The sequence below is a fragment of the Schistocerca piceifrons genome, chromosome 1 (genome assembly GCF_021461385.2).
Source record: "Schistocerca piceifrons isolate TAMUIC-IGC-003096 chromosome 1, iqSchPice1.1, whole genome shotgun sequence".
Taxonomy (NCBI): domain Eukaryota; kingdom Metazoa; phylum Arthropoda; class Insecta; order Orthoptera; family Acrididae; genus Schistocerca; species Schistocerca piceifrons.
Genome location: NC_060138.1, coordinates 708,950,031 through 708,973,405, shown reverse-complemented (window position 1 = coordinate 708,973,405; position 23,375 = coordinate 708,950,031).

Genomic DNA, 23,375 nt, shown 5'->3' with positions numbered 1-23,375 from the left:
TGGTATATAGTACATTAACTCTTTCAGCATCTCTGCAGCATTAGGAATGTTGTACAGATTCACATCAAAGAAATTGTCATCATTAGTCTGATTCGTGATGACTTCAGCTTCATTGTAGATACGTTTTGCCTTATCAATCCACGAGTTTGCAGTAGATTCCTTAGAGTTCAAAATTGATTCCAAAAGACAGTCATCATTGTTTTCAAAATCATCAGTTTTCTTCTCATCATCTTTCTTTTCGTCAATATATGAATGACGTGGACCACCTCTGATAATGTTATCAAGGTGGCGCTGATGTTCCATTGATGAATATTCTTGACCGCAACGCAACAACCAAAAGTGAGCGCAAAGCACTTTCAATATGACGAAAATCTGTCATCATGTAAATATGGACCAAAACTCGAAGATAAAGTTGTTTGACTTGTGATTTACTTCTTGAGAAGCATTTCCACCTCGAAATCATGACCATAAAATGGTTTAAATCTATTCTCAAACAACACGAGCGTAGAATTACTCTTTCATGCAAAACAATATGACTATAACACCTATTCAAATAATCTGTTAAGTCCGAGCAATTGGCTATTGTTCTAGAAATGGCAACCAACAAAGTCTTACCAAAATCAGTTACCATGATTTTTGGTCTGGGAGCTCCAGATCTGACGATTTCCACAAAGAAAAATGACAAGAATGATGCGTCATGCCTAGAAGATATCATCTGATAAGTTGGGCAACTGATTGATGATCGATTGACGATATTTGGATGTTTACTAGTGACGTTTACTTCGCGGATCCACATGTACTGGTACAGGCATATGTACTTTGACTTAATTTCCACACAGTCAGCCCTGTTTGACAGATCCCCAAATCGTGAAATAACTCGAAGTGCAACACCACCTGTAGCATCTATTGAATCGTATACACTGCTATTGATTTGATGACAATATTTGTGCAACTGACTTTGATCTTTCAGCCAATATATACAGAAGAATGGGTCCAATCCGACTGCGTGAATTTCGTCCTGATGGGTTGTATGCTTTGCGATTTCCAGGTTTTCAAAAGGCTTGTCGTTGTTATACCAAATCGTTTGTCCCTTTCCTGTTCTTTAGCCTTTCTCAAGACATCATCATTTGGTAAATTTGGAGGAATCATGTCTCCGAAAGACATATTTTTCGCTTCATCATTTCGCCAAAGAGCTGCAGGCATCCTGTAATCAACCAATTTAGCAGCTACCTGTTGTCTTCTCGTGCCACGAAGTTGTCTTCTTTTCAGGTGATTACTATCATCTGAAAAGTTTGAAAATCAGCAGTTCAGAATAATATCGTTGTCCTTTTTTCGCTTCTTCAGAGTAATCCCTTCGAAAGTGGCTCCGCATTCTGTACATCTTCCTTTGATCTTCAAGAAGTGCTTTGAACTTTCACACACTTCCGCATATTTGAAAGGAAAGGCACATGGAATTTTGTGATGTTGATAAATTTTATCAGCCATCAAATCGGTCCATTTCCTTATTTCCAGTCTTGAAGGCTTTAAAAGTTTCCTCTTTGTTGGTTTTATGGAAGACCATTTTTCTGCTGACAGTAGTAAGTCAAATTGCTTTGTCATGTCCTTGTTGCACGAAGAACCAAAAACATTCCACGAGTCATCATTGCTGTCGTCGTCTTTTTCTTCGACGAAACATTCCAGCCTGAAGGTGTTCGTAACAAAAGTAAGCAGGTCATGACGATCTTCTTTAATTGTTGTGTAAATATGTTTTGAAGACATTTTCGGACAGTTTTTGGAAGACCGGATGAGACGGAGTGAACTGAATGCCTCTATCATCGATTAGTTTAAATTCCTCCATGCTGAGAAGACGTTTCAATTCTGGTAGATTGTACATTTTTATGGTTATTGCGGTTCATAAATATCACTTACACAACAGTACCGACTGCTCAACGGGCACCGACTGCACAAGAGCTCTGACTGAACGAGCATAATGATTATTCGCATGAGAGTGAGTAGTATTGTTGCGTATAGTCATTAGGGGCAGATCAAGGAGCGAAATGCAACGCTGGCGGACGCCTTCGCACGACGCGGCGCGCGCCACCCAAAAAGTGCAGCTGTTGTTGTCATTAGCTTTGATGCTACCGCGAGAAGCTTTCGTGCTACCTCTATTGTAACTGCTACGCTGACGTCATTTGTCGATTGTTTAAAAGACGCAGTTCACGTGTTCATTGTTTCCTGATGTAGTGCCACGACTTTTGCATTGTTGCTGTGCTTTGTTTATTATTTTTTGGTCTCGAGAGGTCTCAGGGACGTATCATAGTTTTTATTATCCTTCCATCGGGCGCGGCTATTCAGATTGGTACATGTCGAAATTTTCTGTAAATTACTTTTCAACAATTTGCAGTATTGGCGCCTTCTCGTAAATTGCTTCCCTTTTCCGTATGCCTTTCATTGTTGTGTGATTCTGTAAATTACTTGTCAACAATTGGCAGCACTGGCGCCTTCACGTTATAGCTTCCTTTCTGTGTATGCCTTTCATTGTTGTATGATTCAGTATCGACGCTAATGCTCTCTTGATGAGATATGAGCCGATTGCTCGTTTTTGTCCACTGTGCCCTTTCGTATTTCATTTCAACAATTAATTTATTTGTTTATCAATGTAGTAAGTAGTACAAAGCCAATCCATAATGTAAATGCACTTAAATTCTGTTTGAACTGTTTAATCGTCAGTGTCCGCTGTCTGAACATCAAATATCAAATTAATACACTGCGCCTGGTTGCGTTATGTTATAGGAATTTTATTATTTTAAGTGGGATGTATCAGATCATGTTGAAGAAATCCAAAGCATATTGTTCGAAGAGGATAATATTATTAAAAATTTACCTGGACAATAGGCGCAGCCAAAGCAGCCTTTGTGATGCTGTAATTGCCTCATAGATGACGATATTTGTGTATCGTAGTCTTGTATTCCATTCAGCATTTTGAGAGCGTCAAAGCTTCATTTCAGCGTGAGAGAGCGGTAAAATCAACAGATGTTATTGAATTGAAAGCCTTCATCAGTCTCTTGTTTTTAATTGTTGTTAACAAAAGTAACAGATAAAGCCTGGAAGATCTGTGTAGAACTTGTAATGACACATTCCTATGCAGAGACATACAATATCTTAAAAGCTGCGCCAAAGATAAATTGAGAGGCATGTATATTATAATCTTTGTAAAGTTCACTTTGGATTCTCTTTTGTTTGATACTCCAAGGAGCTAAGGGACACTTTCGATTCTTGCCTTGTGGAGGATGGACGTGATTTTTGGACTGTGCGGAAAGGCAGCCATGTGGTTGGTAATTATGGTTTGTGCGACGAGCACAGCAAGTCTTATTGTGTTGTGAATAAAGAATAGTGAAAAGTATCGAAGTGTTACGAAAATTATTTATAGCGACGTAGCATTGTATTCCTTGGTTTCCACCGTCTTCGTGAAGAGAACCGATGCCGACTCATGATGGTACACACGGTCAACAAAGAGAAGAACATCGATGGCGACTAATGAATTAATATTGTGGCAGAAGGACTAATTCTACGTCTAAGGTGAGAACTCTGATTAAATCAACAATGACGTGGAATTTAAAATATAAAATGTTTTTTATTTATTTCGCCACAAACTGATGGGGATGGAACTGAAAAATTTCACCTCGCAAATGAACTTAAAACGTTTCAAATTTATTGTGGAGTGCCTTAGATTTTACAGTCGCGCTATTCGTGATGAAAGGAGACAAGTAGACAAGCTAACAGCAATTCGGGAAATATTTACTGTGTTTGTACGCAACAACCAGAAATCTTATACCCTCGGAGAAAATGTTACAGTAGACAAGAAGCTGGAAGGATTCTGTAGAAGGTGCAGTTTTTGCCAATATGTACCTATCAAAACAAACAAATATGGATTTAAAATCTATGATTTTGTGGATTCTTAAGTATTTTACCTGTACAATTTGGAAATATACACTGTGTTGCAACCAGAAGGATTTACCAACTGAGCAATAAACATTTTGATGTTGTTCTGTGACTGTGTAACCTATATATCAGTCAGGTCGAAATGTGAAAGCGCACAACTGGTATACTAGTATTGGAATGATAATAGAGCTATGAAGGGAGAATTTTTCGTTTGTTGGCACGATGACGAATAACAAGCATGAGATTTCTCTAGAGTTTGCTATCAGTAAAAGAAGGGCTGCCCACAGTTCCTTTTTTGGCTTCCACAAGACTGAACTCTAGTTTCCTCTGTACCAAAAAAGGGGAAGTGTGTGATCCTGGCATCACGTTTACATGAAGATAATTCGATAGATGCTGACACTGTAGATAAACGGAAGCCATCCATCGTAAATTTTACAATAGCGTTAAGTGTGGTATTTTCACAGCGGATAAGCTGAATGCTTTGTACAACGCTGCAAGAAATGTGCACCGTTGGTCACTGGTTATATTTTTGTAATGATCAATACAGTTGGAATCTATGCACAAGTGTTTTATTGTGGCAACAGTAAGAATTGTACCAGAAGGAAAGGGTTCCTGAATCAGCTATGTTATACATTGTTGTTTTCTTCGCTAAATTCTGCAGAACTATTGAAATTTTGTACAAAGAACTCTAGAACTATGGCATATTTATCAAGAACTCTGAAAAGTATATACATTTCTGAAAACAAGAGTGCCAACTTCACAGTAAGTGAAAAGATTTTCTCCTTAAATTGCAATTATCTCGCAAACTATTAGATGCACAAAAAAATGTTATTTGTATTTTCGATAGAACTATTGGGGCTCTGTTGAGAACTGTCCTCAGAACTGTTGTACGAATTTACTTTTTGCGAAAATCGACAAAAAATCGTTTCGATACCACAATTTTTACGAGTGCTGTTGTTTTCTTCGCTAAATTCTGCAGAATTATTGAAATTTTGTACAAAGAACTTTAGAACTATGGCTTATCTATCAAGAACTCTGAAAAAAATGTATATTTCTGTAAAAAAGGGTGCCAGCTTCACAGTGGGAGCTCTTATGGAGCTCTTAATTATGTTGCAATTTCCTCTTAAACTATTACCTGTACAAAAAAATACTACCAGGATTTTCGATAGAACTCTTCACGTGGTGTCCAGAACTGTCATCAGAACTGTTGTACGAATATAATTATATTTTCTGTAGAGAAAGTGTGTCCCACATTAAATCAATTTATCTCATAAACTATTACAGCCATAGAAAAATGTTATTGGGATTTTCGATAGAGCTCTTGGGGTTCTGTTCAGAACTGTCCTCAGAACTGTTGTACGAGTTTAATTTTTGCGAAAATTGACAATGAATGTTTTCGATACGAATATGTTGTCGAATATTGTTGTTTTCTTCGCTAAATTCTGCAGAACTATTGAAATATTGTACAAAGAACTCTAGAACTATGGCATATCTCTCAAGAACTCTGAAAAAAATATATATTTCTGAAAAAAAGGGTTCCAACTTCACAGTAAGTGAAAAGATTTTTTCGTAATTTGCAATTATCTCGTAAACTATTAGCTACACAAAAAAATGTTACTGGGATTTTCGATAGAACTCTTGGAGCTCTGTTCAGAACTGTGCTCAGAACTGTCGTACTTATTTAAGTTTTGCGGAAATTGACAATGAATGTTTTCGATACGAAAATTTTTTCGAGTATTGTTGTTTTCTTCGCTAAATTCTGCAGAACTATTGAAATTTTGTACAAAGAACTCTAGAACTATTTCATATCTATTAAGAACTCTGTAAAAAATATACATTTCTCGAAAAAGGGGTGCTAACTTCACACGACTGCCGCAGAGCCATCAGCTGTAGCTGAATTCCGCACATGCCAGGCCACTGCAAGCTGTCGAAGATTCACCACTGCCTCTCTCACCGCGAGCTGGCCCCTCGTAATGGCACACTATCGTCTTAATAGAGAGTATTTCTGTCTTGTATTGTTTGCATCAGATAATAAATTGGGTCCCTATTTTCTCTGAATGTTCCCCACCTTGCGCGAATCGTGCTATCTACAGTACTAAAATATTGTCTTAAAGATGTTTTTAAAATAATACATAGAATGAAAAATAATATAATTTTGAAGAGGGAATGACAGAAAGGAGTGTGACTCAAAGATAAATCAATGTACGCAGAACAGTTCTGGAAGAATGCGTGGAAGTCCACATGGTAAGAAAGCAAGAGGTAATGTTTTGGAGGTGAAAAAATAAACGAAATTAGTGGAAGAGTCATGTAATTGCGTCATTTCCGCGAACTGTGTGCCTGAACCGGAAATAACGAATTACAGTGACCTGGGCGTAGCGTGCAGTCAAAAGCCTTGGCAGTGCCCGCTGTACAGGATTTCTGGAAGAAAGAAGTGTTTTTGGCGATGTTGTTGGATTTGTGGAAAAATTTTGTAATTACTTTCTTGAAACTGCAGTAAACGTCTCTCTGTTGAAAAATCTGTGAAGCTCAGCATTGCTATTTAAACCCATACTTGAAGTTCCTCCACTTAGCTTTATCCCATGATAGGTTTTGTTTGTTCATTTTCAATCAGGACTTCTCTTGTAGCGGCATAGTTGTGTAGGTTACACCAGAATTTTTAACCTGACCCATAGTAATCACAAGAGATAAACAATATGTGCTACTTGACGTTAATTATGTAGTTCAAACTCGCCTATTTTTCAGATGTTAACTGTAAACTACCGGTGAACAGCATATTTTCAAAAACACTTCATCTAACAACACAAATAAGTTCAATGCAGTAACTACGAAAATGCAAGTTCAAAATAATTTTCTATATAAGCAACAAGAATTAAATTGCCTAAGTATGGCATGAAAAACTACGTTATTTTGAAAGATTTCCACTATTTTTCACTTGATGCTGTGAGTTCATAAGTGACTATAGCGCAGTTTTTTAATTCCCTGAAACATTACCCCTCTATACAAAATCTGCTCCATATCTGAATAAACGCTATCTAACCGACCGTGCTTTTTAAGTTTCGCAGTGGTAAAAACTTTCACAGAGCGCAACGGAATAGCTGAAGGAGGCTTAAGAAAAGTGAAGAGACACAAAATTGAAACCATAATGCTTACAATAGACGTCATATAGCTACTAGCTGTAGAAGTGTAAAACTAACATATTATAGATGGAATTCGATCCATGCAGATGTCTTTGCTTTCTGTACCTACAACATCTAACAAAGTGAAGAGACCTGAGTTAATGTGATAGCAGAATTTTACGACGAAGTCTCCTTCTCCGCAAACACGGATCTTGAAGTTCAAGAACAACAGGAATTTACCCGCATAGCTGAAAATTTTATTTAAATAAAATATGATCACTGCTGAAGGCAGCTTATTCTCTTTCGGCTTTAGATGCAACTAAAGCGAATATAATGGATTGGAGAACGTAGTTCTTAAGGAAACTGTTATGGAAGTACGGATCACATCAGAGGTTAACTTGAACAAAGACCAAGGGGACTGAAAATAAGTTTGTAAGAATCCCGAATTACATTTATGCTAAATACACTCCTGGAAATGGAAAAAAGAACACATTGACACCGGTGTGTCAGACCCACCATACTTCCTCCGGACACTGCGAGAGGGCTGTACAAGCAATGATCACACGCACGGCACAGCGGACACACCAGGAACCGCGGTGTTGGCCATCGAATGGCGCTAGCTGCGCAGCATTTGTGCACCGCCGCCGTCAGTGTCAGCCAGTTTGCCGTGGCATACGGAGCTCCATCGCAGTCTTTAACACTGGTAGCATGCCGCGACAGCGTGGACGTGAACCGTATGTGCAGTTGACGGACTTTGAGCGAGGCCGTATAGTGGGCATGCGGGAGGCCGGGTGGACGTACCGCCGAATTGCTCAACACGTGGGGCGTGAGGTCTCCACAGTACATCGATGTTGTCGCCAGTGGTCGGCGGAAGGTGCACGTGCCCGTCGACCTGGGACCGGACCGCAGCGACGCACGGATGCACGCCAAGACCGTAGGATCCTACGCAGTGCCGTAGGGGACCGCACCGCCACTTCCCAGCAAATTAGGGACACTGTTGCTCCTGGGGTATCGGCGAGGACCATTCGCAACCGTCTCCATGAAGCTGGGCTACGGTCCCGCACACCGTTAGGCCGTCTTCCGCTCACGCCCCAACATCGTGCAGCCCGCCTCCAGTGGTGTCGCGACAGGCGTGAATGGAGGGACGAATGGAGACGTGTCGTCTTCAGCGATGAGAGTCGCTTCTGCCTTGGTGCCAATGATGGTCGTATGCGTGTTTGGCGCCGTGCAGGTGAGCGCCACAATCAGGACTGCATACGACCGAGGCACACAGGGCCAACACCCGGCATCATGGTGTGGGGAGCGATCTCCTACACTGGCCGTACACCACTGGTGATCGTCGAGGGGACACTGAATAGTGCACGGTACAGCCAAACCGTCATCGAACCCATCGTTCTACCATTCCTAGACCGGCAAGGGAACTTGCTGTTCCAACAGGACAATGCACGTCCGCATGTATCCCGTGCCACCCAACGTGCTCTAGAAGGTGTAAGTCAACTACCCTGGCCAGCAAGATCTCCGGATCTGTCCCCCATTGAGCATGTTTGAGACTGGATGAAGCGTCGTCTCACGCGGTCTGCACGTCCAGCACGAACGCTGGTCCAGCTGAGGCGCCAGGTGGAAATGGCATGGCAAGCCGTTCCACAGGACTACATCCAGCATCTCTACGATCGTCTCCATGGGAGAATAGCAGCCTGCATTGCTGCGAAAGGTGGATATACACTGTACTAGTGCCGACATTGTGCATGCTCTGTTGCCTGTGTCTATGTGCCTGTGGTTCTGTCAGTGTGATCATGTGATGTATCTGACCCCAGGAATGTGTCAATAAAGTTTCCCCTTCCTGGGACAATGAATTCACGGTGTTCTTATTTCAATTTCCAGGAGTGTATATTGTTCAATAATTGTATACAAAATATCATGTTTCATATGTAAACCCTATTCAACGGACCATGTGTCTTTATTTACATGACCATCCATGTACATAACACAAGGAAAACACAACTTACTAACATTAACGCCCGATTGTGAGTGGAAAAGCAATGGCATGAAAGGAATGAAAGTTGTACTTCTTGAGTACTTTTATTGTAATATTAAATTTAAATCTGGCTCAACTACAAGCATGCGGACCCAGAAACAAGCCTATCATTACAGTCGTATCTAAGCTGAACATTTTAGTCACAGCGCATTATGAAAGATATTGTTAACTACATAACAATGAAACTGTAAATACGAATCACTACACAACTTACTGTCAATAAAGATCGATTAAGTTATACGTTCCCATTTTTGTCGACAGTAGTTGATTCCTAAAGGAATCTAACGGCTACATTAGTTTACGTGTCTTCATTTAAGTTAACTTGTGTTAACCTTTTATGGATATCAATAACCTTAGCCAGTCTGTGATGCTCACTAGAGACATATCCAAGTTAGTTTCATTTAGGTTGAACATTCGATGTCCTGTATCATATTCCTGGTTTATTACTGTACCTAATGCCTTTCAGATATGCATAAATCTCTTTGTTCGTTAACACCTCTGCTGGTTTTCACTGTCTGACTTGCTACGAAAACGTATCTGTGTTGTTTACTACTCCGCGGCTCGTGGTCTTGCGGTAGCGTTCTCGCTTCCCGCGCACGGGGTCCCGGGTTCGATTCCCGGTGGGGTCAGGGATATTCTCTACCTCTAGATGAGTGGGTGTTGTGTGTCTTTCATCATCATTTCATCCTCATTCTCTCGCAAGTCGCCGTAGTAGCGTTAAAGAACTTGTGGAGCGGCGGCCGAACCGCCCCGTGAGGGTCTCCCGGGCACCAATGCCATACGCTCATTACACTGGGCAACAACCAAAAAAACGTCATGGGTTTCTCAGCTGATTTAGACTAATTTTGGTGTTCTGAGTCCGAATATCACATTGATTTTGATCAGGTCAACTTTTTGAGATACAGCCATAGGCCTACATGACCATTTTTCCCTGAAATGTAAGCCTTTTTATGGGCTTCAAAATGCTAATATTAGGGGTTTTAAGGGGATTATTCAGGACATATGAAAACAAAAGAAGCCTTTAAGATTGTAACAGTTAATCATTCCAATAGATGCCTTTTTTTCTTACTATAGTATAAAATTTATTCTAATTTTTATTGTCTGACAGTCAACTGCATATTTCTATTACTATTTCAGATTGATATGGCTTCTGCGCGACGTTCATGCATGAATAATCCAGACGTTTTCTGCTACATCTGCGGAGAATACACGCTTTCAAGGGACAGGAAGAACATCACGGGATTTGTGAAGAACGCCTATCAGGCTTACTTTCATGTCAAGCTGGGTGACCAAGATAAGCCCTGGGCACCGCACACGGTCTGCAAGAAGTGCGTGGAATACCTCCGGCGGTGGACGAAGGGCACGAAAACTTCACTGAAGTTTGGGATTCCGATGGTTTGGAGGGAGCCCTTTGACCATGCATCGGATTGTTACTTCTGCGCCATCAATACTGCTGGCATCAACCGGAAGAATCGGCACAGCCTCCAGTACCCCGACCTTCCATCTGCCCGCCGTCCAATTGCTCACTGCGAAGAAATTCCTGTACCAGCGTTCACAGAGGTTCCTAACATCGACGACGAGGCCACCACTGCAGACGAGGGAGGATATATAGCAGACGAGGAGTATGAAGCACAAGATGGTCGGCAGCTCTTTTCACAATGTGAGCTTAATGATCTTGTTCGGGATCTCAGCTTGTCGAAGACTTCATCCGAGCTGTTGGCCTCCAGACTCAAAGAGAAAAATCTACTTGGCGAGGACGCGCGTATCACTTTCTTTCGTAGAAAGCATGAGGACTACATGGGCTACTTCTGCCAGGAGGAAGAGCTAGTGTACTGCCGAGATGTCGCCGGTCTTCTTGTTAAACTCGGGGCTCCTACATACGATCCGAGAGATTGGCGACTCTTTATTGACAGCTGCAAGCGCTCTTTGAAGTGTGTGCTCCTCCACAACGGGAACGAGTTCGCCTCAATCCCTCTTGCTCACTCCACAACTCTCGTAGAGAAATATGAAGCAGTGAAGTACGTGCTCGACAAAATCCAATATGAGCAGCACCAATGGATCATCTGCGTCGACTTCAAGATGGTGAACTTTCTACTTGGTCAGCAGTCCGGGTTCACGAAATACCCATGCTTTACATGTATGTGGGACAGTCGAGACAGAGCCCAGCACTATGTAAAGAAAGTGTGGCCGCCACGAGAGCAATTAGTACCTGGTGCGAGAAACATCATAAACGAACCTCTTGTTGACCGGGAGAAGATATTGATCCCACCGCTACACATGAAGCTTGGGTTAATGAAACAGTTCACGCGTGCTCTGGACAAGGATGGGAGGTGCTTCCACTACCTGTGCCGAGCCTTTCCGCGACTGACCATTGAGAAGCTGAAGGCCGGCATTTTCGATGGGCCACAGATACGGCAGCTCATAAAGGACACAGAGTTCCAAAACTCCATGAACACGTTAGAGTGCGCCGCGTGGAAATCGTTTGTGCAGGTGGTGAACAACTTCCTGGGGAACACGAAGGCAGCAAACCACGCCAGACTCATCAGCAGCATGATAGAGGCCTTTCAAAAGCTCGGGTGTTTGATGAGTATAAAGATGCACTTCCTGTACTCACACATGGAGAAGTTTCCTGGAAACCTTGGGGCGATGAGCGACGAGCAGGGAGAAAGGTTCCATCAGGACATGCGCCAAATGGAGGATAGGTACCAGGGGAGGTGGGACGCAGTCATGATGGCGGACTACTGCTGGATGCTGAAGAGACAACCCAGCAGCTGCTCACAAACGGGAATCGAAGAAACGCCGATTCATGCCGTGAACTCTGAACTTTTGTGTCACGTAACGCTCATGGTTATACTAATATTATGATAAATATGCTTATTTAATTTGATGGAGTAAATAAAAACTTAATGAATTTGCATACGTTGACTTTTATTTCTTGAGGAAAACGGAAAAAATCTTCCGGGGTTTCTCAGCAGATGATACAAAGAAATTTGTTTTTTTTTTACGAAAAATCGATTTTTAAAAATTTCTGTAGCAAAAAAATCCTGACCTGATAGAACAAAACCAAGGTCATTTTCGGACTCAGGGCATCAAAATTAGTCTAATTCAGCGGGAAAACCCTAGACTTTTTTAGAAAAATCTTTTTTTGTTGCCCAGTGTTATTATTACTGATAGAGCAAAATTTGTGGCAGAGTTCAGTACACAGCTGATGTGTGTGTTTGTGGTTCTTTGTGGTACCATGAAATATGCTCTGATACTACATGGTTTTTATCCTCCTACGAACCTATTAAAAACACATGTAGAGCGGCCTGAGCGAGCGAGGTGTGCACATCGCTGCCGCTGCACGCTACGCTTACTCGGCCGTTGTGAGCTCGTGAAGAAGTTCTGTGCTGTGGGCGCCGCGGGAAACAAATTGTCGTGTCTTGTTTTCACAACGCCTGCAGATTGTCGTGTTCTGCGCCCCACAGCATGGGAAACAAGTAGGCGCAAAGAAAACCTGCTGCTACGAAGGGTCTTTCGGTTGTGCAACTCACTGAGTCTGCCGACCGAGCAAGGAATTCCCGAGAACACGAGTCGCGGCCTGTCCCCCCTTTGTACGTCAAGTGCAGAGGCGGGTGGACAGCGCTGTTCGACACCATGACGAATTGCGCTCGGAACGAGATGGTCTACGAGTCTGACGACACAGACTCACTGATCTGCGTTCGGGTTGCAAACGTGGCTGACCACAGGGGGATCAAGGTCGCAGTGGCCGACCACATCGTCGACGCGCCGCCAGCTCGTAAGGAGGCACCTTCCGCTGGAAGGAAGAAGACGACCAAGGCACTCCTGAGGGGGTTACCTTGGGGTTGCGACGAGGCAGCGGTCCGGGAAGGGCTGCTGCGAGCCGGGTTTGGTAATGCAACCGCAAGGTTGCACAACCGGACCAACAAGAAGAGGGCTCCGCTCTATGCTGTGACCGTGCAAACGGTTAGCAGATAGGACTAACGGAGTACATCGAAAAAGTCCAAAGAAGGGCAGCACGTTTTGTATCATCGTGAAATTGGGGGTGAGAGTGTCACTGAAATGATACTGGATTTGGGGTGGATATCATTAAAAAAAAAAAGGCGTTTTTCGTTGCAGCGAAGTCTTCTCAGCAAATTTCAATCACCAACTTTGCCCTCCGAATGCGAAAATATTTTGTTGGCGTCGACCTACATATGGAGAAACGATCAACATAATAAAATAAAGGGAAACCAGAGGTCGCACGGAAAGATACAGGTGTGCGTTTTTCCGCGCGCTATACGAGAGTGGAATAATAGAGAACTGTGAAGGTGGTTCGATGGACCCTCTGCCAGGTAATTAAATGTGATTTGCAGAGTATCCGTGTAGATGTACATGTCACAAAAGCTCCACACCTCTCTCTAGATCGCAGCATTCCATTCTTCGACATTGCTCGGGCAACACATCTGTAGCGTACAGTATCATAATTTTGTAATATTACGAGTGGTGTAACTGCTGTGCACGGTATATTTAAGCTACAGATCTGGTTAAGCTTCATATAGCTGGCAAGTTGTCATGAAGTGGTTGGGCCAGGTAGGTAAGCGAGCGCTGAGGACAATGAGTCGCTGCTGTAAGCCTCAACAGGAGATGAGGTCTCCGTCAAGCAAGCCGCTGAACGGACACAACTTAAAATTCCCGTGACGGTCAGGTAAACTGTACCGCCGCTTGCTCCTGAACGCCGAGTAACATGGCGAGGCAATGACTGTGCTAAAGCTAATAGCTTCGGCTATTCATTAAAAACACGAAAACCAATTCCAGACATTCTACAGAAAATTTAACGACAGCGTTGAAATCCTAATACAGAGACGAATTCAGTGAAACTCTTACCATATTTGTGAAGCCAATATTAACAAGGTTATTAACATTAATGTGTAAAATTGTTTATGATAACGGTGACTATATCGGCAGACGTACTACATTTGCGTACGACAGCCAGCCTGAGTGGCCGAGCGTTTCTAGGCGCTTCAGTCTGGAACCGCGCTGTTGCTACAGTCGCAGGTTCGAATCCTGCCGTGCGCATGGATGTGTGTGATGTCCTTAGGTTAGTTAGGTTTAAGTAGTTCTAAGTTCTAGGGGACTGATGACCACAGAAGTTAAGTCCCATAGTCCTCAGAGCCATTTTTTTTTTTTGCGTACCACACACAGTTAGATAAGTCTTGCTGTCAGCTATAAAATTACCATATGAACAGATACATAAACTGTTGTGAATTATTTCACACTTTTGAATGTAGTGCTAAGACAAAGAATTCTCCACAGATACGCTATAGATTAGCATCAGCACGAATGATTTGTCCTATTATTGCAATTTATTTACTTCTATTTAATGACATTTTTGTAAATTAATGTTTGCAAAGTGTCTGTTAAAATAGTTTAGTACGGCACCAGCAAGCTAAATAAAGACATGCCTTTGACTAGTTTAGCCATTCTGGTCATGATATGTGAAGCATAAATCAAAGTTGATCTTTCTGCGATGCGTAGCGTGTAATAGTGTAATGTCTGTCTGCAAATTATCTAAAAGTGTATATGATGTACGTTTCAAATATCTAAAGATTATAAAACAGAACGGTGCTCCAATTCCAAGATACTCACTTGACTATAGTGGTCGGTAACGTGCCAGATTTTAAACACGCTAGCAGAGCATGTTTCGAGGCCTTTTGATGTTCGTTTCTTATTGAGTAAGGTTGTTTGGTAAGTTTTGCGCGGCGAGTGATCCGCATGAGTTTAAGTGATAGTTGTGAACATAGAATTATTCAATGAGGAGCAATTTGGAGCTCATTAATTTTTAGTTTTACAGTACGGTACTTCCAAAACATTTGAGCAGTTAATGTAAGTATACGTAAGTCTGCAGGCTTTCGTGGCCGTTCTTACTAAAATTAAAATATTTTTAACTTTAATGTAAGTATAGCTATCAGTGACTGAACTTTTGTCATGGTGAATGGTTTGTTGCATTTTGTCTTGAATGAACCGATTAAAATTTAGGAATTTAATTCATTTTGAATGCTTTGGATGCACTCACTGCACAATGCTTTTGTCCATATTCGTTAATGCCTGTAAACGCTCTGCTTTCTTTGCTAGCATAATCAATTAATCTTTTACTGCTTCGCCATGTTTAAATATCAATCTGTGTAAGGCCACCATTCGAAGTAATTTTGTGATAGATTTGAATAATCAGTACTGAACTTTAATCTTATGGCTATGCTACGTTATTATACTCAGAGATCATTGCTTTATTATCTCATTTCTTTACAAATCTATTCATTTACTTATGTTGTTTACAAAATTTTAACTAAGCTCTAAATGTGCCTTCTCAATCATCGATGCTCCTATAAGGGCTTAAAATAACACTCCATCAGCGAACGTCAAATTTACAAATGAGTTGTACATACAAAGTGTTTGTTTTATCTAATGGCAACTAAATATCAGGGAAAAGAAACATCGTACGAAGAAATGATAGGTGAATAGTTAATAGTAGTAAAGGCGACATCTGTCTGTTCTCCAACTGGCCATCTTCTAACCACCCCTCCTGCATGAGCGGGATCAACTTTTTATTTTCAAATAGGACGCCCCCATTTTTTTGCATATTCGGATTCTACGCCAAAGAACCACAGTTTTTCATTCTTGGTAAGAGGCGCTGTTATCGACAAATACCGATTTATCTGTTTATGCAATTAAGAACCGACGCCTATGATTCTATATTTCATTCACGATGTAAATGTAAGCCTTTATGTTCTAACAGTTGATATTTGTGTTCGAAATTTACTTTGCTGTTGCAGATTTCGTTATACAGTACAATATGATTAACCGTTTCAGTATCTGATTAGAAAGTACGTTTAGGGTCATCCAGGAACAACGAGATGGATGCAATAATTTTCCGTTTCCATCGGGATGCTTGATATCCTTGAGTGCCCTTGCCTCTCCGTATTGGGGTGCCTGATTTCGGTGAGTCCCCTTGCCTCTTACCATTGGGACACTTGATTTCAGGGAGTATCCACGGCAGATGCGTTTGACTATCAATTCATGAACATTTTACTTTCTTACAAAGATTGTGGTTTGTATTTCGTCAGTATCGGCCTAGCCACCAGCGCTAGAATTAAGACGGTTGGATGGAAACACGTCGAAATCAGTCACCTACCGGGGTTCGAGGACGGCCACAGAAATCAAGCATTCAGATAGTTTTGAGACTCACCACAATCAACCCCGTAGCGAACGGAAAACAATGGTAAATATAAGTAGCTTAAATGCCAGAAATGTCACTGTCTAGCCATATTATTTACCTGTATAATCACATTTGCAACACTCAAGTAACGTCTGAACATCAGTAACACAAATATTTACATCTACATCGTAAATGAAATGTAGAATCAAATGCGTCGGTTCTTCATTGCAAAAACAGGTATACTTGATATCTGTCGATTACAGCGTCATCTACGCCTGTTGGAAAACAATGTTTTGAGTAAACCGCACATATTTTTTGGTGTAGAATCCGAATATGCAATAAAAATTTAAAGATGAGATCGTCCTCGCAAAAGCGGTATTTAGGAGGTGTTCAGTGTAGCACAGACAGATGTCTCCTTTAGTAATATTAACTTTTCAGATAGACTTTTTTTTCGTACGATGTGTCGTTTTTGAGATATTTAGTTGTCTCAACTTAAGACAAACTTCTTGTATAGCTATAGTCGCATACTCGTCTCTCGGGTGATTAGGCAGCCACAAACTGATCCCAAGTGGCGGTTAATTTTAAATATTTATCACTTACCAAATACACAGCGAGAAGTGGAATTTGGTTGGTTCCGTGCGGGGTTAATAAACTGTAGCCGGTGAAGTTTCATTTGTGCTCCTACAGAGAATATCGACATGTTCTATGGTTCAATTGTCACTACACACGCAGCTGTCATCTCCATTACATTTAAACTTATATAAATAACAAGGGTAGAGCCAATGTTCAGAGACGATGTGGGCAAGACCTCTTGTGGGAACTAAGTGCTTCATTCTACTCCATTCTTTTACATTTGGCGGAAGTGAACACACTGTGTTGCCAATGAATGTATTTGTTCAAATGTGTAGCCATTCTTTGGCTACCAATCTGCGTACTGCTTTCATATTGGTCGGCACCTCTCCAATCATTGTCCGTACTTTCTCTGTTCAGATTTTATAGCCAGTAAATGTCTCCTCTCCTTTGAATCTGCGGACCTGTGGGGTATATTCACAAGATTATTAATTGTTGTTGTTGTGGTATTCAGTCGGAAGATTGGTTTGATACAGCTCTCCATGCTACCCTATCCTGTGCAAACCTCTTCGTCTCCGAGGAACTACTGCAGCCTACATCCTTGTGAATCTGCTTACTGTAGTCATCTCTTGGTCTCCCTCTACGATTTTTACTCTCCCCACAGTTCCCTACAGTACTAAATTGGTGATCGTTTGATCCCTCCGAATGTGTCCTACCAACCGACCCCTTCTCCTAGTCAGGTTGCGCCACAGATTTCTTTTCTCCGCAGTTATGTTCAGTACCTCCTCATTAGTTACGTCATCTGCCCATCTAATATTCAGCATTCTGCTGTAGACCACATTTCAAAAGCTTCTATTCTCTTCTTGTCTAAACTGTTCGTCGTCCATGTTTCACTTCCATATATGGATACACTCCATAAAATAGTTCCAGAAAAAACTTCCTGATACTTAAATCTGTATTCGATGTTAACAAATTTCTCATCTTCAGAAATGCTTTTCTTGCTGTTTGCAGTCTACGTTTTATATATACTCTACTTCGCCCATATAACAGAACTCGTCTACTGTTTTAAGAGTCTCATTTCCTGACCGAATTCCCTGAGCAACAGCTGAGTTAATTCGACTACATCCCATCATCATTGTTTTGCTTTTGTTGATGTTCATCTTATATCCTTCTTTCAAGACACTATCCATTTCATTCAACTGCTCTTCCAGGTTCTTTGCTGTCTCTGGCAGAATTACAGTGTCGTCGGCAAACATTAAAGTCTTTATTTCTTTTTCATGGATTTTAATTCGTACTCCAAGTTTTTCTTTTGTTACCTTCACTGCTTGCTCAATATGCAGATTGAATAACATCGGGGAGAGGCTACAACCCTGTATCACTCCCTTCCCAACCACTGCTTTCCTTTCGTGGCCTTCGACTCTTACAACCGCCATCTGGTTTCTGTACAAATTATAAATAGCCTTTCATTCCCTGCGTTTTACCCCCGCCACCTTCAGAATTTGAAAGACAGTATTCCAGCCAACATTGTTAAACGCTTTCTCTATGCCTACATATGCTATAAATGTAGGTTTGTGGGAGGTCGTAGGGACAGTATTGCCTTGCGTGTTCCAAATTTCTCCTGAATTCAAACAGATCTTCCGCGAGGTCGGCTTCTGCCGGTTTTTCCATTCTTCTGTAAAGAATTCGTGTTAGTATTTTGCAACCATGACTTATCAGACTGATAGTTTGGTAATTTTCACACCCGTCAGCACCTGCTTTCTTTGGAATTGGAATCATTATATTCTCCTTGAAGTCTGAGGGTATTTCACCTCTATTAGTAATAGGGATTACTCGTAGGGACTTTATAGGCGTTGTCCTGTGTGCACCTGTGAGGTGTAAAAGTATTTACCTCTGCATTCTTCTCAGGGCTCTCACTGGCTCTGCTTGCCTCAGTTTGTACGCCCAAACTCTGGCTGTGAATCACACTATAGCCGATAGGACAGCCACATCACACTGACTATGTCGGCTGGTGTTCTGTTGTGAACTGTTCCTGTACAAGTAATCTACTGCATAATTTTTATTACTAGTTCTGACGCTGCTTTTAAGTGACCTTTAAGACTCAGTCCCACTGAGATACCGACACACCTGCTGTCTTTTGACTGAAACGTTGTTTAGTCTGATGGACGCATTCCGTGTCCTAGGCAGTCTGTCCTTCAGGAGAATGTAAATCTGATTTACTGCCACTTATGCTTGTTGCGCGAGCACCAGGACTAAAATTTCGTTACATTTCTTTTCTGCTTTTGCTCTGAAATCCATTGAAATAATAACCAGCAGGTCATCTGCGTATGATACAATTCCAGCAACTACTTGACCAACAGCTCAAGAAGAGACTCCGTCACTATAGCCCACAGATTAGACCCACAGGTGGGTCCCTGTGAGCACCCCTTAGTCATCATACTATTGCCTGGGTGATCCACTGTAACTTACGGTTTTTGTAGTAAAATATTTACTTCAAAGAAAGATTTCTCAGAACCCTCAACTTCCCGAGCCTGGCGAAAAGAGATGGATACTGTAACCTCCCCACAGAAAAATTAAAAAATAATAATATGAATAATGAATGTGATTCTAATTTAGTGTAACCTCCCTACAGAAATTCATTCACATTTAACCTCCACACAAAATTTGTTTCCCATTTAATGTACCCACAAAATTCTTTTCTCATTTAATGTAAGCTCGAGACAGAAAAATTCCTAAACCTCGTAATAAAAAAAAAATAAATTCAGTAACCTGGTAAATTCTGGACGACAACAGTGCTGCGTCATGGCCCTGTAAGATCATTCTGAATAAAAAGCAAAAACTCTAACCTCAATAAAGTGCCAACTATCTGCTCTTACAATAGCTTTTTCCGGCACGGCTCTGTGCAATGCTGGCCTATAGATTTGTCATTTATGAAAGGAAGCAACTGATTTTTCTTTTGCAACATTAGGAATGATCATGGATTGAAGAAATTAGTAAATTCTTTAAATTGAAATGAATGCTTGTTAAAAATTACTTTATATCACAAAGATTGTTATTAGGACATTTTTAAAAGATTTACATGGGAGTTCACATAACATTACTAGATATGCGCGAGGCTGCTTTTACCTTATACTATAACGCTCAGGCTCCGCCATCGCTGCACCACGACCGGCCCAGCCAACACGATACACCAGACTGCTCGCTAGCAACAACTTAACTGCTACACAGTTCCTACTGCCTACAACACTGCTATTTGGTCTCAGATTCTCTTATAGCTTACATGTCGCAGGCAGCGCGTGAGCAATCCATCTGCTCGAGTGCGCTAGCAACAAATTCCTGAATCATGGACCTCTTACAATACCACCAATGATTGGATGATCTCAGGATATTTACCATTGCTTGTACGGCGTAGCTAGGACTCGCGAAAAGTGCAAGAGCACTATTTATTTCATCCTCGATATATCTCCCAAAAGCCATACAGATTACGATTCAGTCCACTTAATTTTTATGTGTAAGCAGACGTACGAAAAGAAGTCTTTCTTATACTTTTACCAACGTATTCGAAAGGCATATCGGGTCGGTATGATTTCGCCGAAGCAGTGTCTCGGTCCTGCACTACTGGAGTCTTCCGTCTGTTACGTACTCATCCTGTACCAGACACTAATTCAAAAGTGCTTTCACACATGGTGTAAGTAGGCTGTTTATGTTTTCTCTATGTAAGTAGGCTGTTTATGTTTTCCCTATGTAAGTAGGCTGTTTAGGTTTTTTTATGGTAACGCCACCTCTGTATGAAAATCACTGGCTGTGCCAGGTGCAGTCTGTGGCTGCTTTGCATTGTTGTAATACTCGCTATTGTAGTGTTAGGCAGCTGGCTGTGAACAGCGCGTAGCGTTGCGCAGTTGGAGGTGAGCCGCCAGCAGTGGTGGATGTGGGGAGCGCTCGCTGTATTGCAGTAGCTTGAGCAGCGAAGATTTTTGTGAGGTAAGTGATTTGTGAAAGGTATAGTTTAATGTTAGTCAGGGCCCATTCTTTTGTAGGGAATTTTGAAGTCAGATTGCGTTGCGCTAACAAAATATTGTGTGTCAGTTTAAGCACAGTCATGTATAATTGTTAAAAAAGGGGACGTTTCAATGGTAGTAGTTGGCTGCGATTCTTGCAGCACCTCTCCACTGATCCCATCCGGTCTGGGGACTTGGCCTCTGTTTAAAGACTGAATTTCATCCCAAACTTCCTCTTGTGCGCACGATACTACTTCCAATGGCACTCTGTATGGTGCGTTAAGCAGCTTTTTAAGTTGGCACTGTTGTTCGTTGTCCTCTTCTGCATAATCCACTTATAGTAGAATGCTTAGTAAATGTTCAGCAGAATCCTTCCACGCATGTGTCATTGTGCCATCTCCCTTCTTTATAGTCTACATCTACGTCTACATGACTACTCTCCAATTTACACTAAGTATAGCCTGCGCATGTTTGCAGGAAGCTATTTGTCATTCAGGAATAGGAAATCTTCTGTAGCCAAGACCGCTGGGTATTTTTATTTCACAATGATCTGTTTCTGTAGAATCTTCCTGTGATGTGCTTCGGCTATGACTGCACTTTCTATTTGCTTACCTCCACTTCTGGGTACAAAGATAGTGCAATGGATATTCTATATGTTCTTTTTTATGTGTTAGACAAACCAACGTGCTGTCGTTTCCTTTGAGGGGAAAGGGCTCTAATTTTATTGATGGTATGTATGCAAATTAAAAAGAAATTCCGAAGATCCGATGATGACAGCAAGATTCTGTCGAAATCGATCATTGTGAAATAAAAATATTAAGCTATCTTGCTCCGCAGAAGATTTCCTATTCACACTTAAGGGCTTGGCAGTGGGTTTAAGGAACCACTTTTCACACTGTCTCTATCGTTCCACTCTCTAACAACGCGCGAGGAAAACGAGTACTTCAGTCTTTCAGTTAGAGCTTTGAATTCTCTTATTTTGTTACAATGATCATTTCTGCTATGTAGGCGAGTGTCAGCAAAATATTTTCATGTTCGGGGGAGAACGTTGGACTGAAATTTCGCGTAAAGATCTCGTCGCAATGAGAAACGGTTTTATGTTAATGATTGCCAGCCCAACTCGCGCATCATATCCATGACACTTTCTCCACTATTTCACTATAAAATAAAACTAGCTCCCTTCTTCGAGCTTTTTCGACGTACTCCATCCATCCAATCTGATAAGGATCCCATAACTGCACGGCAATACTCTAGCAAGGGACGGATAAGCGTAGTGTAGTCAGTCTCTTAAGTAGACCTGTTGCATCTTCTCGGTGTTCTGCCAATAGAAAGCAGTCTATTTGGTTTGCCTTCCTCACTATATTGTCTATGTGATCTTTCCAAATTAGTTGACTCTCAGCTTTTAAATTGACCCCTAAATCGTTTATATAGATTAGGAACAGCAGAGGGTCTGTAACACTTCCTTGGGAAACTCCAGAAATCACTTTTGTTTTACTCGATGACTTCACGTCAATTACTACGAATTGTGATCTTTCCGACAGGAAATCACGAATCTACGAATCTAGTGGCACAAATGGGACGATACTCCATAGGCATGCAGTATGATTATAAGGCACTTTCAAGGATCGGTACCAAAATCCTTCTGGGAATCTACAAATATGGAATCAATCTGAGATTGCCTGTCGGTAGCACTCATTACTTCGCGAGAGCAAAGAACATTATTTTCTTAATCCGTGATGACTGTGCGTCAACCGATTGTCTTCCTCGATGTAATTCATAGTACTTGAAAACAGTATATGTTCCAAAACCTAGTGCAAATCGACGTCAGTGATATGGGTGTGTAATTCATCGGATTACTTCTTCTTCCTTTCTTGAGTATTTGATGTGACCTGTGTAACTTTCCAATCTTTAGGCAAGGATCTTTCGTCGAGCTAACGGTTATATGTGATTGTTAAGTGTGGAGCTATTATATTAGCATACTCTGAAAAGAATCTAATTGGCATACAGTCTGGACAGGAGGACATGCCTTTATTAAGTTATTTAAGCTGCTTTGACACCGAGGGCATCTACTTCTAAGTTACTCATTTGGGCAGCAGTTCTTGATTCGAATTCTGGAATACTTACTTTGTTTTCTTTGGTGAAAGAACTTCGAAAAACTGCATTTATGTCTCCCCCGTAGTGGCCCTGTCATCTCATAGTGGGAGGTACTGATTGTCTTTCTGCTGGTGTGCTTTGCATACAGACAGAATATCTTTGGGTTTTATGCCAGATTTCCACACAGAGTTTCGTTGCGGAAACTATTAAAAGCATTTAGCATTGAAGTTTTCGCTAAATTTTGAGCTTCTGTAAAACTTCAGCAATCTTAGGGATTTTGCGTTCTTTTAAAGGTGACATGCCTTTTTCGTTTTTGCTGGTACAGTATTCTAACCTGTTTTGTGTACCATGGGGAGTCAGTTCTATCTGTTATTATTAATTTATTTCGTGTAAATCTGTCCATTGCTGTCGATACTATTTCTTAGAACTCGAAACATATCTCGTCTGCC